The 20,705-nt window shown below is 49.8% G+C and overlaps 1 protein-coding gene across 1 annotated transcript in view; it reads left to right on the plus strand.

Annotated features, from left to right (window-relative positions):
* The window catches only part of LOC141201388 (uncharacterized), a 43,719-nt gene that overhangs the window by 22,092 nt on the left and 922 nt on the right, over positions 1–20,705 (plus strand). The window lies entirely within an intron of this gene.

A 20,705-nucleotide genomic window follows, 5' to 3' on the forward strand; every position in this document is an offset into this window, starting at 1 on the left:
TGGACTCTGCAATGACCCTGGAACGTTTCAGAGATTGATGGAGTGCTGCCTGAGACACCACAACTTCGAGACTGTGTTAGGGTATGTGCACACGATGCAGAAATGCTCAGGATTTTTTCCTGAGCGTTTCTGCATCTCTCTGGCAGGAAAAAACGCATGCGGATTGTACATGCGGTTTCCTGCCAGGGACATGCGGAAATGAAGCGGTCTTCACTTTCATTTCCGCATGCGGGTTGACAAGCGCTTCCCAAGCGATTTTAGCATCACTTGGAAAGTGCTTGTCAACTTCACACTATATAAATCCATGCAACCGGCATGGATTTATAAAGTGTGTGATGTCAAAAAATAAAAAATAAATCTATACGTTACCATCTGATGGCCCCCGGTGTCCTGCTTCATCGGTCCCGGCTGCCGGCAGTGAAGACTGTAGGACCTTCCGACGTCAGCGTCACGTGACCCGTCACATGACTCTGACGTCAGCGAAGGTCCTTCATTCAACCGCGAAGTGCGCGGGAAGCCGGCAGGACGCAGCGCGGGCCGTCAGAAGGTGAGAATATATATATTTTTTATTTTATTCTTTTTTTTTTTAATGGTACCTGGGTCTGGATGAGAGTCCTCTCATCCACACCCGGGTACCATCCGCACATTAGACCGCATGAAAAGCGCATCAACATATACAGTGATGCGGATTCCATGCGGTCTAATGCAAGTCAATGGCGGCAAAAGAGCAGCGTTTCCGCAAAATTAATTGACATGCTGCGGATTTTTGACCGCAGCGTTTACACTGCGGAAAAATCCGCATCATGGGCACAGCACATGCGGATTTCCATTGGGGAACATTGCTGCCCTTCTACCATGCATTTTTCATGCGTTTCCGCGGCGTTTACGCAACTGCAAAAACGCCGCGGAAATGCATGAAAAACGCATCGTGTGAACTCAGCCTTACTATACCTGGACGACGTGATTGTGTACTCCAAGACGTATGAGGACCACTTGAAGCACCAGGCGGAGGTATTTGAGTCACAGTCCCAGTATGGGATGAAGCTGAAGCCCTCAAAGTGCCACCTGCTCAAGAGAAAGGTACAGTACCTGGGGCACATTGTCAGTCCAGAGATGGCCGGAGCCGAAGAACCTCAAGGAGGTACGTCAGTTCCTGGGACTAGTAGGATACTACCGGAGGTTTGTAAAAGATTACATAAAGAAAGCAGCGCCTCTGCAAGACCTCCTGGTAGGACAGTCCCCCCAAAGGCAGAAATCCCCCATTCCACTGGGGTGAGGAGCAAGCCGAATCATTTCAAGAGATGAAGGAGATACTGACAGGCGACGAGATCCTAGCCTACCCTGACTACAGCCAACCGTTCTTGCTGTATACTGATGCCAGCAATGAAGGATTAGGAGCTGTCCTAAGTCAGAAGCAGAATGGCCTAGAGAAAGTGACAGCCTATGCAAGCAGGAAGCTTCGCCCGACTGAGAGGAACCCAGAGAACTATAGCAGCTTCAAGTTAGAGTTCCTGGCCTTGGTCTGGGCCATCACTGAAAGGTTCAAGCACTACTTAGCCTCCAGCAAGTTCACTGCCTACACTGACAATAACCCCCTGACTCATCTTGAAACAACCAAGCAAGGAGCCATGGAACAGCGATGGATGGCTCGGCTGTCCAATTACCAATTCACAATTAAATACCGGGCGGGCCGCAAGAACGCCAACGCCGATGCCCTGTCCAGGATGCCTCACCAGTCAGACACAGAAGAAGAAGTGGATGACCTGGAGGAGATTGAGCTACCTGCCTTTCACCGGAATGGGATGATCCACGAGTAACGAGCCTCCAGGAGGCAGCGTGGTAAGACGTTAAACCCTTTGCCTCACCACAGCTGGAAGGAGACCAAGGACAGCGACCCGGTTGTCAGCCGTATCAAGGAGCTGATAACCCAAGAAGGTTCCTCCCTGGAGAAGGATGCGTCTTTCCAAGCAAAACAGCTGTGGAATGAGAGAAGCCGGCTGTTCATCTATCGAGAGAAGCTGTGCCGGAGGTACATCAATCCCAAGACCCACGAGATGGTATGGCAGATAGTGGTCCCCAAGATGGACATCCAGATGGTGTTGGAGGCCTACCACGATCAGGCGGGGCACTTTGGCTGGAAAAAGCTAGAAACCCTGCTAAAGTGTCGATTCTACTGGGTGGGAATGCGCAGCTCCATTGAGAAGTGGTGCAGAGACTGTGGATCCTGTAGCCTCAGAAGAAAAGACTACAGCAGCCAGAAGGCGCCCCTGCAACCCATCAAGATGGCTTGACCCCTGGAGATCGTGGCACTGGACCATGTCAAGCTGTCACCCAGCAGGTCAGGGTACTCCTATGCCCTGACCATGGTAGATCACTACTCCAGGTTCCTGGTTGTCGCCCCTGTCAAAGACCTGACGGCAGAAACAGCAGCAAAAACGTTCCAAGCATATTTCTGCAGACCCCATGGATACCCTGAGCAGGTGCTGACAGACCAAGGCCCAGCCTTCGAGGCCGAGTTGTTCAAAGAGTTCTGCCATTTGTATGTGTGTAGGAAGATAAGAACTATACCGTACCACCCCCAAACCAATGGTCTCTGTGAAAAGATGAACAACATTGTCATCGACCTGCTGAAGACCTTACCACTTGAGGAGAGAAATCAGTGGCCAGACCTACTACCTGACCTGGTAGATCTGTACAATCACATACCTATGAGTTCCACCAATTGCACTCCAGCATATCTCATGCGAGCAAGACCAGGAAAGTTTCCCATGGACCTGGAGCTTGGTGTTGCAGAACCAGAAGCAGATATGTCCACTGAGGACTGGGACACGTCCAGACAGGAGCAGTACAGAAGAGTACAAGCCTGTGTCGAAGACAGTCTCGCTAGGGTGAAGGACAAGCAGGAAGACCACTATAATAAGAGTGCGCCAGCAGAACCCTTCACACCAGGATAAGTGGTATTGAAAAGGAAAAGGAGAAACCACAAACTTGATGACCAGTGGGAGACAGAACCCTACCCTGTGTTGAATTTATAGGTTTGATAACAGGAAGACGTGTTTGATTAGCAAAGATGAAGGAAGAACAACTGCAACGGTATCTAGAGACCACCTGAAGTTGTGTCCAGAACTGCTAAAGCCCCAAGAAGAAGTGCCTCTCATCACCCCGGAGGAACCTGAAGAAGCAGTAATCCATACTGACTTAGGAGATTTCCCGGCAGATTGGCCTCAAATAGGAGGAGCAGTCATAATCCCAGTACTCCACTTCTTTCGACAGCCAAAAGACCCTCCACAGCCAGATGAACCTGTAAGTGCTGCAGAAGAGCCTAGTGCTGCAGAAGAGTCAGCTCAAGAAGAATCCCCGGACGAAGCATCCCCGGCAGGAGCAGAGCAAGAAGGCCCAGCCAATGGTGAACTTGCCAGGCCAAAGGGAGGTTAAGGCAGTTTTTCAATACCATCACTAGTAGAACAAATCGGGTAACTGACAACACAGATACCACACATTCTATGAAGAATCCTTTATCGTGAATAGTAATTCTTCTATATAAAGTAAATGACATGTGGGAGTATGGTGATGATTACCGCACCCATCCTTCTAAAATAATTCCAGTGCAGAAGAACAGCATGTAGTCTGACCTGGGTATCAGGGGTGTATTAAGGATAGCCAGGGCCCCGCGTGGCCCCCCCACGTGACGGGTCGGAGGTCACCATATACCTGAAACATTATTATTGAAAAAAATAGCTGCCGAGTGAAACTAACCTAAAAAACATCCATTAATCTAAAATTTACCTTCAGTTAAAAAAAATACTTTACCCATAGTATTGAACAGACCAACTTTAATATGAAATCAAGTCTCTTGCCAATTTTCACAAGGTTTTCATATCAATAGTGCAACAAACACAGAATACAGTAGAAAACATTAACAATATAACACTTCCATTACAATAGAAACATCAGTCATTATATCAATAAAGTGTCAAATGCATAACAATAAATAAATATATATTTTTCAAAAGCTGTCAGAACCATAAACTGTAGAAGCAAAGTATCCTCTCCCTAAGCCTAAGCTCCAGCATACCAGATAGTTTTGGGGTATGTTACTTGCTACATTTAATAGGTTAATTTGAACTTTAGCCAAGGGATGTTAGTAAAGATTTGTCTCTGGAAGTGTTACCCATTTCCCCTGTATGAGGTTGACCAACCAAACTGGAGGCATGAAGGAAAAAAAAAAGAAAAACCAACAGATTAAGGGAAGACCTCACCTTTTCTGAGTAATATAAGACTCATGTTTAAAGCAATACTGCAGTTTTTTTGTATTACGGCACTGGAGTAGAGCCACTAATCTAAGTTCCCTGCCCCTAGTCTCATCCTTACCAACCGGCATCTTCATCTGTATTCCGTGAGTCTCCTGACGTTCTCCAGCAGTTTGTGACCTGCTGGCTTGCTCCAGTGTTTGCTGGCCTATCAGGAAGTCATAACTCAATTTAAGCCCATGAGATCCAGAACAAGGCCAGCAACAAGCCCCCACACTTACACTGAGAGCTTCTGACCATTACTTCAGGTCAGTCCAAAGTTGCAGTCAAAACATGGCTGTGGGACTGAAGCGGCGCTGGGAAGAGCTGAAGACAGTGGCTAGTAAGTATAATAATAGGGTTAAGGAACCACTAGTTTAGTTGCACCACTCCAGCGCTGAAATAAAAGAAAACAAACCCTGGAGTGGGGCTTTAACCAGGTGACAAAACTGTCACTATCTGTGATTACTGTGCAGGCGGAGGAGAGCAGAGGTGTGTGATTCCATATACTGCTCTGCATCTGACGCGCCCCTGGGCCTGTGTCGCGCTGCGCTGCGCATGCGGGAGCTTACCCGGAGCCGGATCTGTGGAGGGTTGTAGTCTCGTGGCGGTGACCCGGTCCGTGCCCAGGGAGTCAAACTAGACGGCAGTCCATTAGTAGTAAATGGTTGATGACTACGCCACCCGTTGAGTGCAGCTAGGGGGCTGCTGCTGCAGGGCAGACCGCTGAGGCCGATGGTGGGATTGTGCAGCGTGATAGTATAACCCCCAACGGGAGGGGTATGGCCTCAGGGCAGCCGACGTGGATGATGGGGGTAGCAGGAACCACTCAGAGACGGTACGGTGTAGTTCAGGGTCTTTACTGGTAACAACAAAAGACCCTCCCGGAGTACTTGCTAGCGGATGGGGCCTGGTCAGTCCTTGAGCAGATGGGATCTCCCCTGGCCAGGCGTAGTTGTAGGCCTCCCAAACTGACTGTACTCTTCTGGCTACCTTGCTAGGAGCTGATGTAAGTAGCCCACGTCCCTGAGTGTACCGTGTGGTGCTCACCCGTATGGCCGGTGACTCGGGGCCTTCTAATGGCTTCCGCTCCACGATGGCGGTGCTGGTCCCACGCGTGTGACCGTGCCTTCGGGCTTCTGGGCCAGAGGACCTGAAATCCCCTGCCTGACGGATTCTGCTGCTGGGCAGGAATTAGTCCCCACAGCCTCGGACTCCGGGTCCGGTAAAAAGTCTTCTTAGTCAGGGCGAACTCTGCAGCTGCCAGCCCCTGACTCCTTGTAACTGCTGTTTCTTCCTATGCTGTCTCTACTTCTTCTCTTCTTCTACTCCCTCACCCTGCCTCAGCCCCAGGTTTATATAGGGGAAGTTCTTCCCCTCCCAAGACTGGGCAGGAGGTGTGGCATGCACAGGATCCCTGACTAAAGGACCTCCCACCTGCTCTCAGACATAACATTACGTTACTGTGGCAACCAGACCCCTGGGGTGTCACATTCCCCCCTAGTAAAATTTAGTACTCCGGGACTAAACACATTTAGAAAACATAACAAGGCAAAACATTAATAATACAATAAGAAAACACATAAAGATGGTTACGGCGTGTCCGCAACCGGGTGCAGTCTCTGAAGAAAGCAAGGTGTCCATTTCACCAACACAGGGAGACGTAACCAGGTAGGGGTCTGTTCTAGCCCGAGTCCTTGACAGTCTTTAGTCCATCCTGGGTTACGCTCCAACTATATACAAGGATTCCCGGTAAATCCACCAAGGATTCCTAAAAACAACTAGAAATACAAAATTACACACAAGCAACTATAGACAGGTAAACATTATAAAATAGCTTAAACATTTAGATCCTCCAACGTGCGGGTAACTGGCCTCTAGTGGCCCTAGTGGACCTACGGAGCTGACTGTCTGGCCCTGAACTACAGGGTGTAGGAGCTGTCAAGGGTAAACTGGGCAGCTGTCTACCGGCTCTTTGTCTCACTAGGGGTACGGCAGGCTCACTATAAGCAGAGGGTTGATTCTCCTGTTCTACTTGTGTGGAGTCTTCTGCCTCCTGGACCGGCTGTTCTTCCAGCTCTACCCGTTGCTCCGTAGGTTCTTGGGATGATGGTTGGAGGAAGGTGAGTACGGGTACCACAACTGCACCATTGACTTGAGTCCAAGACCGAGGGAAGTCCCCGAGCACGGTACTAACCATATCTTCCCTTTCTCCCACGGGTCGATGGTCTTCTTGTTCCTCTTCAGGGTTCCTCAGTTGTTCGGGACACTTCTTCAGGTGGTCCCGGGATACAATGGCTGTGGTTTCCCCTCCGTCTTTACTGATGGTACAGACCTTCGGGTTCTCGTGGCTTGAGGGCAGTACTGTGTACGGGTCCTTCTCCCACTGGTCATCCAACTTGTGGAGCCGTCTTTTCCTCTTCAAGACCTGCTCTCCGGGTACCAGGGGAACAGCGGGAGCATACTGGTTGTAAGTCTTCTCTTGTCTTTCCCTAGCCTGACAGAGACTTCGCTCCACGCTCTCCTGTACTCTCCGGTACTGCTGCTGCCTCTCTGTGTCCCAGTCTGTTTCTGGTGAAGTGTCCTCAGGTGTCAGGACTCCCATTTCCAGGTCAACAGGTAACTTACCAGGTCTCGCCCTCATTAGGTAAGCTGGGGTACAGTTGGTGGAACCTACCGGGATGTGGTTGTATAGGTCCACCAGATCGGGCAACTTCTCAGGCCACAGACTGCGTTCTTCCAGGGGCAATGTTTTTAGAAGATCCATTACCACCTGGTTCATTTTTTCACAAAGTCCATTAGTTTGCGGATGGTAGGGTGTCGTCCTTATCTTCCGGCAGCCATACAGATTGCAGAATTCCTGGAAGACCTCCGCTTCAAAGGCAGGTCCCTGGTCCGTCAGCACTTGGTCCGGGTACCCGTGTGGACGGCAGAAGTGCTGCTGGAAGGCCCTAGCTGCTGTTTGAGCCGTTAAGTCCTTGACGGGGACGACAACCAAGAACCGGGAGTAATGATCCACGATGGTTAACGCGTAGACGTAGCCACTTCTGCTTGGGGTCAGTTTTACATGATCCAAGGCTACCAGTTCCAACGGTTGCCGGGTGACGATGGACTGCAGGGGAGTCTTCTGGCTGGCCCGGTCCTTCCTTCTCAGATTGCACGGGCCACAGTCTCTGCACCACTTCTCGATGGTTCCCCTCATGCCTACCCAGTGGAACCGCTCGCGCAGCAGGAACTCCAGCTTTTTCCACCCGAAGTGTCCAGCTCCGTCGTGGTATGCCTCCATCACCATGGCTGCGTCTCTTCGGGGCACCACTACTTGCCAGAGTAGTTCATGCGTCCGGGAGTTGACCATTCTGCGGCACAACTTCCCCTTGTAAAGGAATAGTCGACTCTTCTCCGCCCATAGTTGTTTGGCTTCCTCCGGAGCGTCTGGTTCAAGGCGAGCCTCCGGCCGAGTCAGCATCTCCTTCACCAGTCGGACGGCAGGGTCGCTGTCTTGCGTTTCCGCCCAGTTGTAGTGGGGTAAGGGGTTCAACGTAGCAGCCTGCTTACCCCTTACCCGGTGGGAATACTGGATAGTCCCATGACGGTGGAACGCAGGGAGTTCAACTTCTTCCAGTCCCTCCGGATCTTCTCCTTCGTCCGGCAGGTTGGGCATCCTGGACAGGGCGTCCGCGTTAGTATTGGAGCGTCCTGCCCGGTATTTGATTGTGAACTCGTAGTTGGACAGACGGGCCATCCACCTCTGCTCCAGGGCACCGAGTCTTGCCGTGTCCAGGTGTGTCAACGGGTTGTTATCCGTGTATACGGTGAACCGGGAAGAAGCGAGGTAATGCCTAAAGCGCTCGGTGACTGCCCATACCACGGCCAGGAACTCTAGCTTAAATGAGCTGTAATTTTCGGGGTTCCTTTCGGTGGGTCGCAGTTTTCGGCTGGCATAGGAGATTACTCGTTCTCTCCCCTGCTGAATCTGGGACAGTACGGCTCCTAGCCCGATGTTACTGGCGTCGGTGTAGAGGATGAAGGGCTGGCTATAGTCCGGGTACGCCAAGATTTCATCCCCCGTGAGGGCCATCTTCAGCTGGCGGAAGGACTCTTCTTCTAGCTTTTCCCATTTGAAGGGCGGCTTCTGGTTCTTGGCCTTCCGGGACTGGCCTATCAGGAGGTCCTGCATAGGTGCTGCCTTTTTGGTGAAACCGGGAATAAACCTTCGGTAGTAGCCTACCAACCCTAGGAACTGCCGCACTTCTTTTACGCTGGAGGGGCTTGGCCATCCCTTAATTGCGGTGATCTTATCGGGGTCGGGAGCCACTCCGTCAGCGCTCACCACGTGTCCCAGGTATTGCACCTTTGGTTTCAGGAGGTGACACTTGGAGGGTTTCACCTTTAGGCCGTAACTCGCCAGAGCTTCGAACACCTCCGCCAGGTGTTTCAGGTGGTCCTCATAAGTTTTGGAGTATACGATGACATCGTCCAGGTACAACAGGACCGTCTCGAAGTTTCTGTGGCCCAGACAGCACTCCATTAATCGTTGGAAGGTTCCTGGGGCGTTGCAGAGTCCGAACGGCATGCAGGTGAACTCGCTAAGTGCCATCGGGGTGGTGAATGCGGTCTTCTCCCGGTCCGCCTCTGCTACAGGAACCTGCCAGTACCCGCTAGTGAGATCCAAGGTAGAGAAGAAGTTAGCAGATCTTAAAGCAGCCAATGACTCCTCTATCCTTGGTAAGGGGTACGCATCCTTGTGTGTGATACGGTTGATTTTCCGGTAATCTACACACATCCTCATGGTGTTGTCTTTCTTTTTGACTAAAACTAGTGGGGCTGCCCAGGGGCTACAGCTATCCCGGATTACCCCAGCCTCCTTCATGTCTCTAAGCATCCCCTTGGCGTGTTGGTAATGTGCAGGGGGTACGGGTCGATACCTCTCTTTTATGGGAGGATGATCTCCCGTGGGGATGCGGTGTTCTACCCCCTTGACTCGCCCGAAGTCTAACGGGTGTTTACTAAACACTCTCTCATACTCTTGAACCACCCGATAGACTCCTTGTTTCTGATGTGAGGGAGTGGAGTCAGTACCCAGATGTAGTTGCTGACACCAGTCCTCCATGTCTTTCTTAGAGCCGTTACCTTCCTCCGGGTGAGATGGAGGCAAGGGTTCCACAGATTGTATAGAATTTTGATTAGTGGTATATAATTTGGCTAGCGTGGCATACCGGGGCAGGTACACTTCCCTCTCCCCGATATTTATTATGCGAACGGGCACCCTCCCATGGCGTACATTGACCACCCCCCGTGCTGTCAAAATGGTGGGCCTACTGTCTGAGTAAACTGGTTCTACCATTGCCTGGTAATCTCTACCTCTCAGACCAATAGCTGCCCGGCACCAAATCATCATTTCACTTTTTGGGGGCATGGCAATAGGAAAAGGGTCACACATTCTTACGCTACCAATCTCACCGCCGGAGAGTTCCACTTGTTGCCGTTGCATCAGTGCCCGGATCTCTTTCTGGAGCACCCGCTGCTCGCCGGAGCTGGCGTTCTTGGCAACCTGCTGTAAAAGGAAAATCACCTCTGCAAGACAATTTTCAATTACGTTAGTTCCTAGAGTTATTTTTGGGTGACTCTCATGTTTATCAATATCTACAATGATCAGTCCCTGTGTGGCCAGTTCGACTCTACCGATTTTGAGGGTCACCTCTTTAAATCCGATCTGTGGCACGGGCTGGCCATTGCTGGCGATGATACTCAAGTCGTCGTCAGGGTAGCGGGTAATATCCGAGTCATTCCAGTACTGCTTGAAGAGCACGTACGGGATGGTGGTGACCTGTGACCCGGTATCCAGTAGGGCACTCATGGGAATGCCATCCAGTACCACAGGCAAGACTGGACGTCCTCCCACATATCTGTCGCGCCAGTTCGATGGGCCTGGTGATCTTTTTCCTGGGGGTTGGCCCTCTACCCCAGGTTGTGCCCGTTTAAAGAACAGTACCTTTCCATATGTCCGGGTTGATTGCAGCGGCGGCAGATGGGTCGTCCGTCCTTGCTGTATCGGTCACTGGGTCTTCCTCTGGCCGGTGGGGTCCTCCTTGGTCGACGCCACGGGATGTCCTCCGGTCCGGATGCCAGCTGGATCTTCCCTGGGGTGGAAACCTGTAAAGACTGCACAGTTCGGGTTAGCGCAGCAACGCTCTTAACTAGCTCTTGGACCTGATGGTGTAGGTCTGGAGCCGGGTCATTGTCCAAAGCCTGCGCATGAGCTCCCACAGGCCCTGTCGACAAGGGCGCCGCCTCCTGGTGGTAAGTGATAGCTGGGCGCCTGTGGGTCACAACGCCACCCGGTGCTGGTTCTCGGAGCACCCGGATAGCTCTATCCTTGAACTGTGCAAAGTCCAGATGGGGATCCTGTAAGGCCATTGCCCGCAACTGGGTTCGGTGGGCATTGCAATATAAACCCTCTATAAATTGTTCAGTCAACAGCCTGTCCTCGTTTCCCACCCCATCAGGGTCGGTCTGCTTTATGGCCCTCAGGGCCTCTTGTAGGTTTAGTGCATAGTCCCTTATACTCTCATGCGCTCGCTGCTTGCACCCGTAGAATCTAAGCTTGATCTCGGCTGAGGTGCGGGTATCGAAGGTGTCCCTCAGCCGGGTTAGTATCTCTGCGACAGTCCTCCTCCCAGGTGGCCAAGATTTTACTTCTCTTTTGGCTGCCCCGGTTAGTTGGGCCACCAGGATGCTCACTTTTTGCTCTTCTGTGAGGGGGTACACCTGGAAGAGGCTATCCAGCTTTTCTCTAAAGTCATGCAGGGTATGTGACTCCCCTGAGTACTGGGGTAGCCAAGCTGCTCCCGGGATATAGGGCATGGTGAAGGGCATAACTGCAGCAGCGGTAGCGCTGGCGGGGGTTGAGGCAGTGAAGCTCTCCTCCGTATCCGACATCTTCCTCCCCCCTAGTGGACCGTGGCCTACCTTGCGATGATCCTCTTCCGTAGGCCGCGGCTCCGCAGTGGATCGTCAGGGTTGAGGACCTTCCGTCGCGCTCCTGTGACGTCGGCGTCTGCTGGGCTCCTTCCAGGACCTTACGCAACGTCCGGACGTGAGGCGGGGCTTCAGTTCTCGCGCGCTTTCGGAGTCCACGCCCCTCTTCTTCCCGCGACGCGTCCTCAAGATGGCGTCCAATGGCGGGAAAACTCCACGGATGGCGGGAAGAAGGTCGAAGATGGCGCCGGATGGCGGGAAAACTTCGCGGATGGCGGGAAGAAGGTAGAAGATGGCGCCGGATGACGGGAAACCTCCACGGATGGCGGGAATCTTCACCACTGGTAAGTTTGAACAGTCTTTGCTTTTCAGGCACGCAGTACCCGGTGGTTGCGGGCACGAAATCCTGCCGACTACGCCAAAGTTGACGCGCCCCTGGGCCTGTGTCGCGCTGCGCTGCGCATGCGGGAGCTTACCCGGAGCCGGATCTGTGGAGGGTTGTAGTCTCGTGGCGGTGACCCGGTCCGTGCCCAGGGAGTCAAACTAGACGGCAGTCCATTAGTAGTAAATGGTTGATGACTACGCCACCCGTTGAGTGCAGCTAGGGGGCTGCTGCTGCAGGGCAGACCGCTGAGGCCGATGGTGGGATTGTGCAGCGTGATAGTATAACCCCCAACGGGAGGGGTATGGCCTCAGGGCAGCCGACGTGGATGATGGGGGTAGCAGGAACCACTCAGAGACGGTACGGTGTAGTTCAGGGTCTTTACTGGTAACAACAAAAGACCCTCCCGGAGTACTTGCTAGCGGATGGGGCCTGGTCAGTCCTTGAGCAGATGGGATCTCCCCTGGCCAGGCGTAGTTGTAGGCCTCCCAAACTGACTGTACTCTTCTGGCTACCTTGCTAGGAGCTGATGTAAGTAGCCCACGTCCCTGAGTGTACCGTGTGGTGCTCACCCGTATGGCCGGTGACTCGGGGCCTTCTAATGGCTTCCGCTCCACGATGGCGGTGCTGGTCCCACGCGTGTGACCGTGCCTTCGGGCTTCTGGGCCAGAGGACCTGAAATCCCCTGCCGGTCGGCTTCTGCTGCTGGGTAAGAGTTAGTCCCCACAGCCTCGGACGCCGGGTCCGGTAAAAAGTCTTCTTAGTCAGGGCGAACTCTGCAGCTGCCAGCCCCTGACTCCTTGTAACTGTTGTTTCTTCCTATGCTGTCTCTACTTCTTCTCTTCTTCTACTCCCTCACCCTGCCTCAGCCCCGGGTTTATATAGGGGAAGTCCTTCCCCTCCCAAGACTGGGCAGGAGGTGTGGCATGCACAGGATCCCTGACTAAAGGACCTCCCACCTGCTCTCAGACATAACATTACGTTACTGTGGCAACCAGACCCCTGGGGTGTCACACATCTATCTCAGGCTGTGTGGAATAATGCCCTGGTACCTGAGGTAGATGCTGAGCGCTGTATGCGACACCTTCTGATCGGACACTGCAGCTCTCATCTCAGTAGTGTCCTGCTGCTGTGAGACTAGAGCTGTAGTGTGCGATCAGCACTTGTAACAAACAGCACTCAGCATTTAGCCCAGGTGCCTGAAAGTTAGAAGGCAGATTTTTTTTTTTAACTAGTTAGACATGAGTATTATATACAGAGAAAGCCAGCTCTCATATCCTCTGCGATTGTGCGCTTTATCCTCTGCCTGACACCTCCTGCACATTATTGGGTAACATCATACAGGGAAAAAAGTAAATGCCCCCTTACTTGAAGGGGAAATTGGCATAAAGTTTACAAGTAATTATAAAAACTGAAAATGGCTGCTGTGTCAGTCTGTGTGTTTTGTGAGTAACTTACAGTTTGGCTGGTACTTTGAAGAGGAAACACACGATGGTATGTGCTGTACTTGAATTTTCAATACCTAAAAGAAATGAGGCAAAAAATAATTTTTCTTAACATCTGTTTACACATATACATAGTAACAATCATCCTTCAACCTTAAAAAATAAGTCCATCTAGTTCAACCCATAGCCTAACATGCTGATCCAGAGGAAGGGAAAAAAAAACATGTGGCAAACACTAAGCTCCACATTGGGGAAAAAATTCCTTCCTGACTCCATACGACAATCAGACTAGTTCCCTGGATCAACGCCCTATCAAGGAATCTAGTATACAGTACTGTGCAAATTAATTGGGACAAAGCCAAAAAAAAACATATTTTTGAATATGTAAGAATAAAATGTTATAATGCACTGTTACATACTAATTTTAGTAAGAAATATGTCCTCCTTTAGCAGATATGAGATTTTCAATGCGTTTTGGCATGGATTCTACCAAGTTTTTGCATAAATTCTTCCATTCTTCATCATGGAACCACACTTGTATGGCACTGTTTATCATGCGTTCTTTGGTTGTACAGTAACATAGTAACATAGTTTGTAAAGCCGAATAAAGACTTGCGTCCATCAAGTTCGACCTGTTAGTTCTGTAATTGCTAAAGTTGATCCAGAGGAGGGCAAAAACCCCAAATGATTTGGCCAATCTTCACCTGAGGAAAAATTCCCTCCCGACTCTGAAACCAGCAGTCAGAATAAATCCCTGTATCAACCTACTATTTTATTTTATTTTTAAGTATATGCTGAAATCTGCCTGGTATCTAGAAAAGCATCCAGTCCCCGCTTGAACTGGTGTAGTGAATCCGACATTACCGTCTCCTCACTCAGTGAATTCCATATTCTCACTGCTCTTACCGTAAAGAACCCCTTCCTATGCTGGTGCTGAAACCTTTTCTCTTCCAGTCTTAGTGAATGCCCTCTTGTTACCGTAATATTCCTCCTTTTGAACAAATCCCGGGCAAGGTCTCTATACTGTCCCCTAACATATTTGTACACATTTATTATGTCCCCCCTCAACCTTCTCTTTTCCAGGCTGAATAGTTCTAGTTTTGCCAACCTCTCTGGGTATTGCAGTCCCTCCATTCCCTTTATTAATTTTGTTGCCCTCCTTTGTACCTTTTCAAGCTCATTTATATCCTTTCTATATATTGGGGCCCATAACAGAGCACAGTATTCCAAGTGTGGTCTGACCAGTGCTTTGTACAGTGGAAGAACAATGCTCTCATCCTTTGCAGCTATACCTCTTCTGATACATCCCATTACCCTGTTTGCCCTTACAGCAGCGGCCTGACTTTGGGCACTCCAATTTAGTTTGCTATCAATCAAGATGCCCAAGTCCTTCTCCATCTCTGAATTCCCCAATGATTTCCCATTCAGTGAGTACTGGTGACTTCCATTTTTCCTTCCCATATGTATGACCTTACATTTCTCCTCGTTAAACCTCATTTGCCATTTAATGCTCCACCTACCCAGCTTATCCAAATCCCTCTGTAGGTCTGCACTGTCCTCTTTTGTATTAATTGTTTTACATAACTTTGTGTCATCTGCAAATATTGATATTTTACTATTTATCCCGTTGACTATGTCATTAATAAAGATATTAAATAACATTGGGCCTAGTACAGACCCCTGTGGTACCCCACTAGTGAGTATATTCCATTTATAACCACCCTCTGCCTTCTATCCTTTAGCCAGTTAGCTACCCACTTGCAGACATTTTCCCCCAGCCCCATCATTCTCATTTTGTATACCAACCTATTATGTGGCACGCTATCGAACGCTTTTGAGAAGTGGAGATACACGACATCCACTGGTTCCCCCTGATCTACTCGAGAGCTAACCTCCTCGTAGAAGTCAATCAGGTTTGTTTGGCAGGAGCGATTCCTCATGAATCCATGTTGGCTCGGGATTAAAAGATTATTAGCATCAAGATGCTCCGTAATTGCCTCTTTAATGAAGCTTTCAAAAATTTTGCCCACAACGGACGTCAGACTCACCGGCCGATAGTTTCCGGCGTCACTTTTCGCTCCCTTTTTGAATATTGGCACTACATTCGCCTGTCGCCAATCAAGTGGTACAGACCCAGTCTCAACAGAGTCCTTAAATATAAGATATAACGGTCTGTCTATCACATTACTTAGTTCCCTTAGTACCCGTGGGTGTATGCCATCAGGTCCTGGTGATTTGTTTATTTTAATGTTACTGAGGCGTTTCTGTACCCCAGCTTGGGTTAGATTTGTCATACTTAGTGGAGGATTAAGTTTGTCACTTCTCATTTCTCCTGTTATTTCGATTTCCTTTGTGAAAGTTGTCGAAAAAAAATTATTTAATAGATTAGCTTTATCCTCATCTTTCTCTATGATTTTGCCTTCCTCACTTTTTATCGGTCCAATATTATCCGATTTAATCCTTTTACTATTTATATACGTAAAGAACAGTTTGGGATTTGATCTACTTTCCCTAGCAATACGTCTCTCTGTTTCCTCCTTTGCTATTTTTATTTGTTTTTTGCAGGTTCTCGTTTTTTCCTTGTAACACATTAGTGCCTCCTTACTGTTTTCCTGTTTTAATCTCTTGAATGCCTCTTTTTTGCTATTTAACGCCCCTTTTACGTTCTTGTTCAACCATATTGGTTTCCTCTTATTTCTGGCCCTTTTATTCCCATACGGTATATACCTCTTGCACTGAGTATTCAGAATTCTTTTGAAGGTTTCCCATTTACTATTCGTATTCCTTTGATTAAGAACTTTGTCCCAGTCAATAAGTTGAAGGCTTTCTTTCAGCTGATCAAACTTCGCCCTCCTAAAGTTTAATGTTTTTGTTGTTCCCTTATTGATAACCCTACTGAAGGGCATTTTGAAGTCGATAATATTATGGTCGCTATTACCTAGGTGCCCCCCTATCTGTACCTCAGTTATTCTATCAGGCCTATTAGTCAATATTAAGTCCAACACGGCCTTCCCTCTCGTTGGTTCCTGCACTAGTTGGGAGAGATAATTATCCTTAATATTTGTCAAGAACCTTTTTCCTTTCTGAGATCTACAGGTTTCTGTTTCCCAGTCAATATCCGGGTAGTTGAAATCCCCCATTACAATCACTTCATTATGTTTTGCTACTTTGTCTATTTGTCCTAATAGCAGATTCTCATTCTCCTCTGTTATATTTGGTGGCTTATAGCAGACCCCCAGTAATATTTTATTATTATTTTTTGCCCCCTCTATCTCTACCCACATGGACTCGACCCCCTCTTCTCCCTCTCCTATATCTTCCCTTAGTCTGGGTTTTAGACATGACTTTACATATAAGCAGACTCCTCCGCCTTTCCCCTGTTTCCGGTCCCTTCTAAATAAACTATAATCTAATAAATTTACCGCCCAGTCGTAGCTATCGTCTAGCCAAGTCTCTGTTATACCTACGATGTCATACCTCTCCTCCGATATAAGCGCCTGCAGCTCATCCGCCTTATTGGTCAGGCTTCTTGCGTTGGTCAGCATGCAAGATAAAACTTTGGGGTTATTTAGCATCCTATTCTTCTCTAACGATCTAACTGTACTATCCCCACCCCCCTCTCCACCCTCATTATATTCACTTCTCCCCTTCCCCCTTGCTTGCCTCACATCTCACCTATTTCCTTGGTTTCCATTTTGCCAAGACGTCTCTTCACAATGCTCCACAAATTTTCTATAGGATTTAAGTCTGGTGAATTGCCAGGCCAGTCCAGCACTTTTACTTTATTTTCTTCCAGGAATTTCTTCACACACTTGGAATTGTGGCATGGAGAAAAAGTACACTAAACCACTCCTCACAGAAACAAGCTCTCAACTGAAGCTGAGGGGGCAGCTAGCTCTTATTTTCTGACTAAAACCAGTCAAACCACATTTTGTTACTCACGGTTGTACACTCACACCTGTTCAAAAAAGTTAAAACTGGTTTGAATCACTGACTGGTAACCAACTTATGATTTTACTTAAAAAATGCTTTGTCCCAATTAATTTGCACAGCACTGTATATAATCTGTAATATTATACTTATCAAGAAAGGCATCCATGCCCTTCTTAAATGTTAGTAGTGAATCCCTCATTACAACATCATGCGGCAGAGAGTTCCATAGTCTCACTGCTCTTACAGTAAAGAATCCACCTCTGTGATTATCATTAAACCTTCTTTCCTCCAGACGTAGAAGATGCCCCCTTGTCCCCGTCTCAGGCCTCAGAGTAAAAAGATCAGTAGAAAGGTCTTTGTACTGTCCCCTCATATACTTGTACATAGTAATAAGATCACCCCTAAGCCTTCGTTTTTCCAAACTAAATAACCCCGAGTGAAATTGATAAGAATGTGTGAGTGATATGCGAATGTACTTGAGAAACACTTACTAGAAAGTCACTGGATCTCTGTTTTGTCTTTCTCCAAGAGCTTCTTGGTCCTGACACATGTTCCATTGATCAAAGCATGAGAGAAGTTCCTGCAGACAAACCCTGAAAAACATAATGCGAGTCAGTTCTGACCAGATTGTCATCTACTTTTCTCAGAACGTCTACTTCTACTTCTCTTAACGTGAGAAAATGGCTGTGGATTTTTAACATTTCTTTTACTTTGTTAGTCCCCTTAGGCAACTTGAAACTGAACGTTAGATCACTTGTCTATATTCAAAAGTACTTTTGCATTGCTACATATAGGAAAAATCACTATTGCCTGTGAAGCCCAACCACAGAATGACAGTGTCATGTAAAGAGAACCTATTATGTCCATGTCCTCAAACACTATTGACGCGCCCACTGGGCAGCGGGGTACTTGCCAACCGGGCCTTGATGGATTTGGGGGATGTCACAGTGGCTGGCCCATTCCGTGACCCAGGGTGGTCAGTCCAAAAATAAAAGGGGGGATAAAAATGTAAACTAAAAAGGGGAAGTAGGGTAGGTTTGTAAATGTTCGTGACGCCACCCGTGGTACCCGGTAATGACTACTGGCGCTGCGACAGTCCTCTGAGGCCGGTGTTCCGGGCAGCTTAGTTGGTGCTACTCTCCACGGATAGAGTAGGCCTCAGGGCAGTGTAGATGTGATGTAGAGTGGTGGTTGGTGCTGTGCCGCGGTAGAAAGAACAGGCAGAGATAGCGGTTGAAGTCATCCGAGTCTTTATTCACTTTTTATCAGCTCAGAGCTTCTCTCTGCTGTCACACGGCGAGCTGCGGCCGTCAGGGTGGGGCTCAGCACTTTCCAGGTAGTTCAGGAGCACCTGCCAGGACCCCGCTCTAGTGTGTTCCTCTGTTGCTCAACTTCTCCCGCCGTGTGTTCCCCACTGAGTCCCGTACGGGTGCTGCGATGTCCCTATGGGCAGCGTGTAGTTCCCGGACCGACTGGGCGCCCTTTTTGGTGACTTGTGGTGAGGCTGAGGCGTAAGGCCGGGTCCCTCTGGGTAAACTCAGATTAGGGCATACAGGTGGCGACTCCGCTCCGTCCGTATCCCCCTGGGATCCACATAAGCCTCCGGATTCTTCCGACAGAGACGTGAAGTACAAAGTCAGATCGGGGACCGGTTACCCCTCTTCCGGCCGGGTCCCTCTGGCTAGGCCAGAATAAGGTATACAGGTGGTGGCTCCGCTCTGTCCATATCCCCTGGGATCCTTTCGCCTGTGGAGCTTGACTCCTCTGCTCCCCTCCTGGGCCTCCTACTCTCAGGACCCTGACCGAGACAGAGCCTACAGCAACTCTGCCCCGCTCCTCGTCTCGAGGCCTGAGACCGAGGACCGTGGACCCTCAGCTGGCTGCAGCGTTGTGCTGTCTACCGACCAACGACCCACAACCAAAGACAATGATACCAAGATGGCCTCCATATATATATGATCCAGCTAAGTGCTCAAAATAAACGCTTCCTCCACCCTCACTCACTACATGGTTCCCCCTAACTTTGGTTCCCCCCAACTCCTCCAATCCGGCCCGGGGCGGCACTATGGTGCATATAGGCCCCCTTCAGAACTGGAGTGGTGTAGTGTTGAGTGTGTGTTTGGGGTCCTGTGTGGTACTCCATCCTTACCTGGAAGAGGAGATATCACACCCTTAAGTGGGGTGCAATAACTCTGTGGCGACTGAGCCCTCAGGGGCGCCACATTATTGACCTGCAGTGCAGGTTAATAGTATAGAAAGGTGCCCAACTGCTGTACTGAAAGTGCAGCTCATGGGAAAAAAATGGAATTTAAATCATTCCAAGAACCTTTACCGGCCTTCAGTCATACAGGTGTGTACAAAGCGTCTACAATTGCAGCTCATAGCACTGCGAGTGGCTCTTGCAGGCACGTGTGACGCTCACAGTCCTCCCTGGGAAGATGGGGGGGTACTCGGAGCCGGGTCAGATGTTGGGGGATGTAGCCGTGGCCAGGACCCGTTCCGTGCCCAGGGCCGTCACATTAAAAGATTTAATGGGCTTTCAGGGTTGGTGTTAATCGAGTGGTTGTATTGACTACACCACCTGTGGTGCCTGGTGATTCTTCACCAGCTCTGCGTTCAATCCTCTGAAGCGGGATGTAGCGGCAGCAGAAGATGGTACTACTCCCCACAAGCGGAGCAGGGCCTCAGGGCAGAGAGGACAAGAGGATGGGAACTGTTGTGGAAGATGTTGTGGGGTGTAGTGCGGTGCCGCGTTGCAATAAGAAACCGGAGGCCATAGGGGTAGTCTTCCAAGCTTTACTCACGGTAGAATGCACAGCTGCAAGGCTTCTCCCTGCTCCTCACGGCGCGCTGCGGCCACCAGGACCGGGGGTCCGACAACCTCCAGGTAGTTCAGGTGCTTTGGTCAGGACCCCGCACCAGAGTTTTCCTAGACTTTCCCACTAGGTCCTCTCCTGTCCGTTTGTGGTGCGTGTACTAAGGCCGGGTCTCCCTCTGGACTATGCACAGAACAAGGGTACGGGTGGCGACTCCGCTCCGTTACCCGGTGGGATCCACTGAGCGTCCGGGCTTCTCTGACTAAGACTTGTAGTGACAGAGTCAGATATCGGGGGCCGGTACCCCTTTTGCAGCAGGAATCCCCCAGACTAGGCCAGAATAGTGAGGACAGGTGGCGTATACCGCTCAGTCTGCATCCCCCTGGGATCCTTTTGCCTGCGGAGCTTTACTCCTCCGCTCCCCTCCAGGCCTTCTTAAGTAAGGACCTTGACCGGGTAGAGACAGCCGTTAACTCTTGCCCGTTCCTCGACACAAGGCCAGAGTTCGAGGACCGTGTCCCCATCAACTGCAGGTTCACACAGAAAGCCACGTTCAGCGATGAAGATCACAATCAAAGACCTTGAACTTAAGATGGATGGCTATTAAATATGAATTTAGTACGTGTAACCTCTAAGTGTATCCTCCACCCTCACCCACTACTAGGTTCCCCCTTACTTTGGTTCCCCCATCTCCACTTATCCTGGCTGGGGCAGCACCCTGGTGCCTTAAAGGCCCCCTACAGGTGGGAGAGATGTAGTGTTGAATGCAGAGGTGGGGTCCTGACAGCTGCACCATCCTTACCTCGAAGGAGAGATACCACACCATCATAAAGAGATGCAGTACCCCTGTGGCGACCGAACC

Source organism: Phyllobates terribilis, unplaced genomic scaffold (assembly GCF_046119375.1).
Source record: "Phyllobates terribilis strain yellow unplaced genomic scaffold, ASM4611937v1 Scaffold_110__1_contigs__length_5578470, whole genome shotgun sequence".
In the NCBI taxonomy this organism is placed as follows: domain Eukaryota; kingdom Metazoa; phylum Chordata; class Amphibia; order Anura; family Dendrobatidae; genus Phyllobates; species Phyllobates terribilis.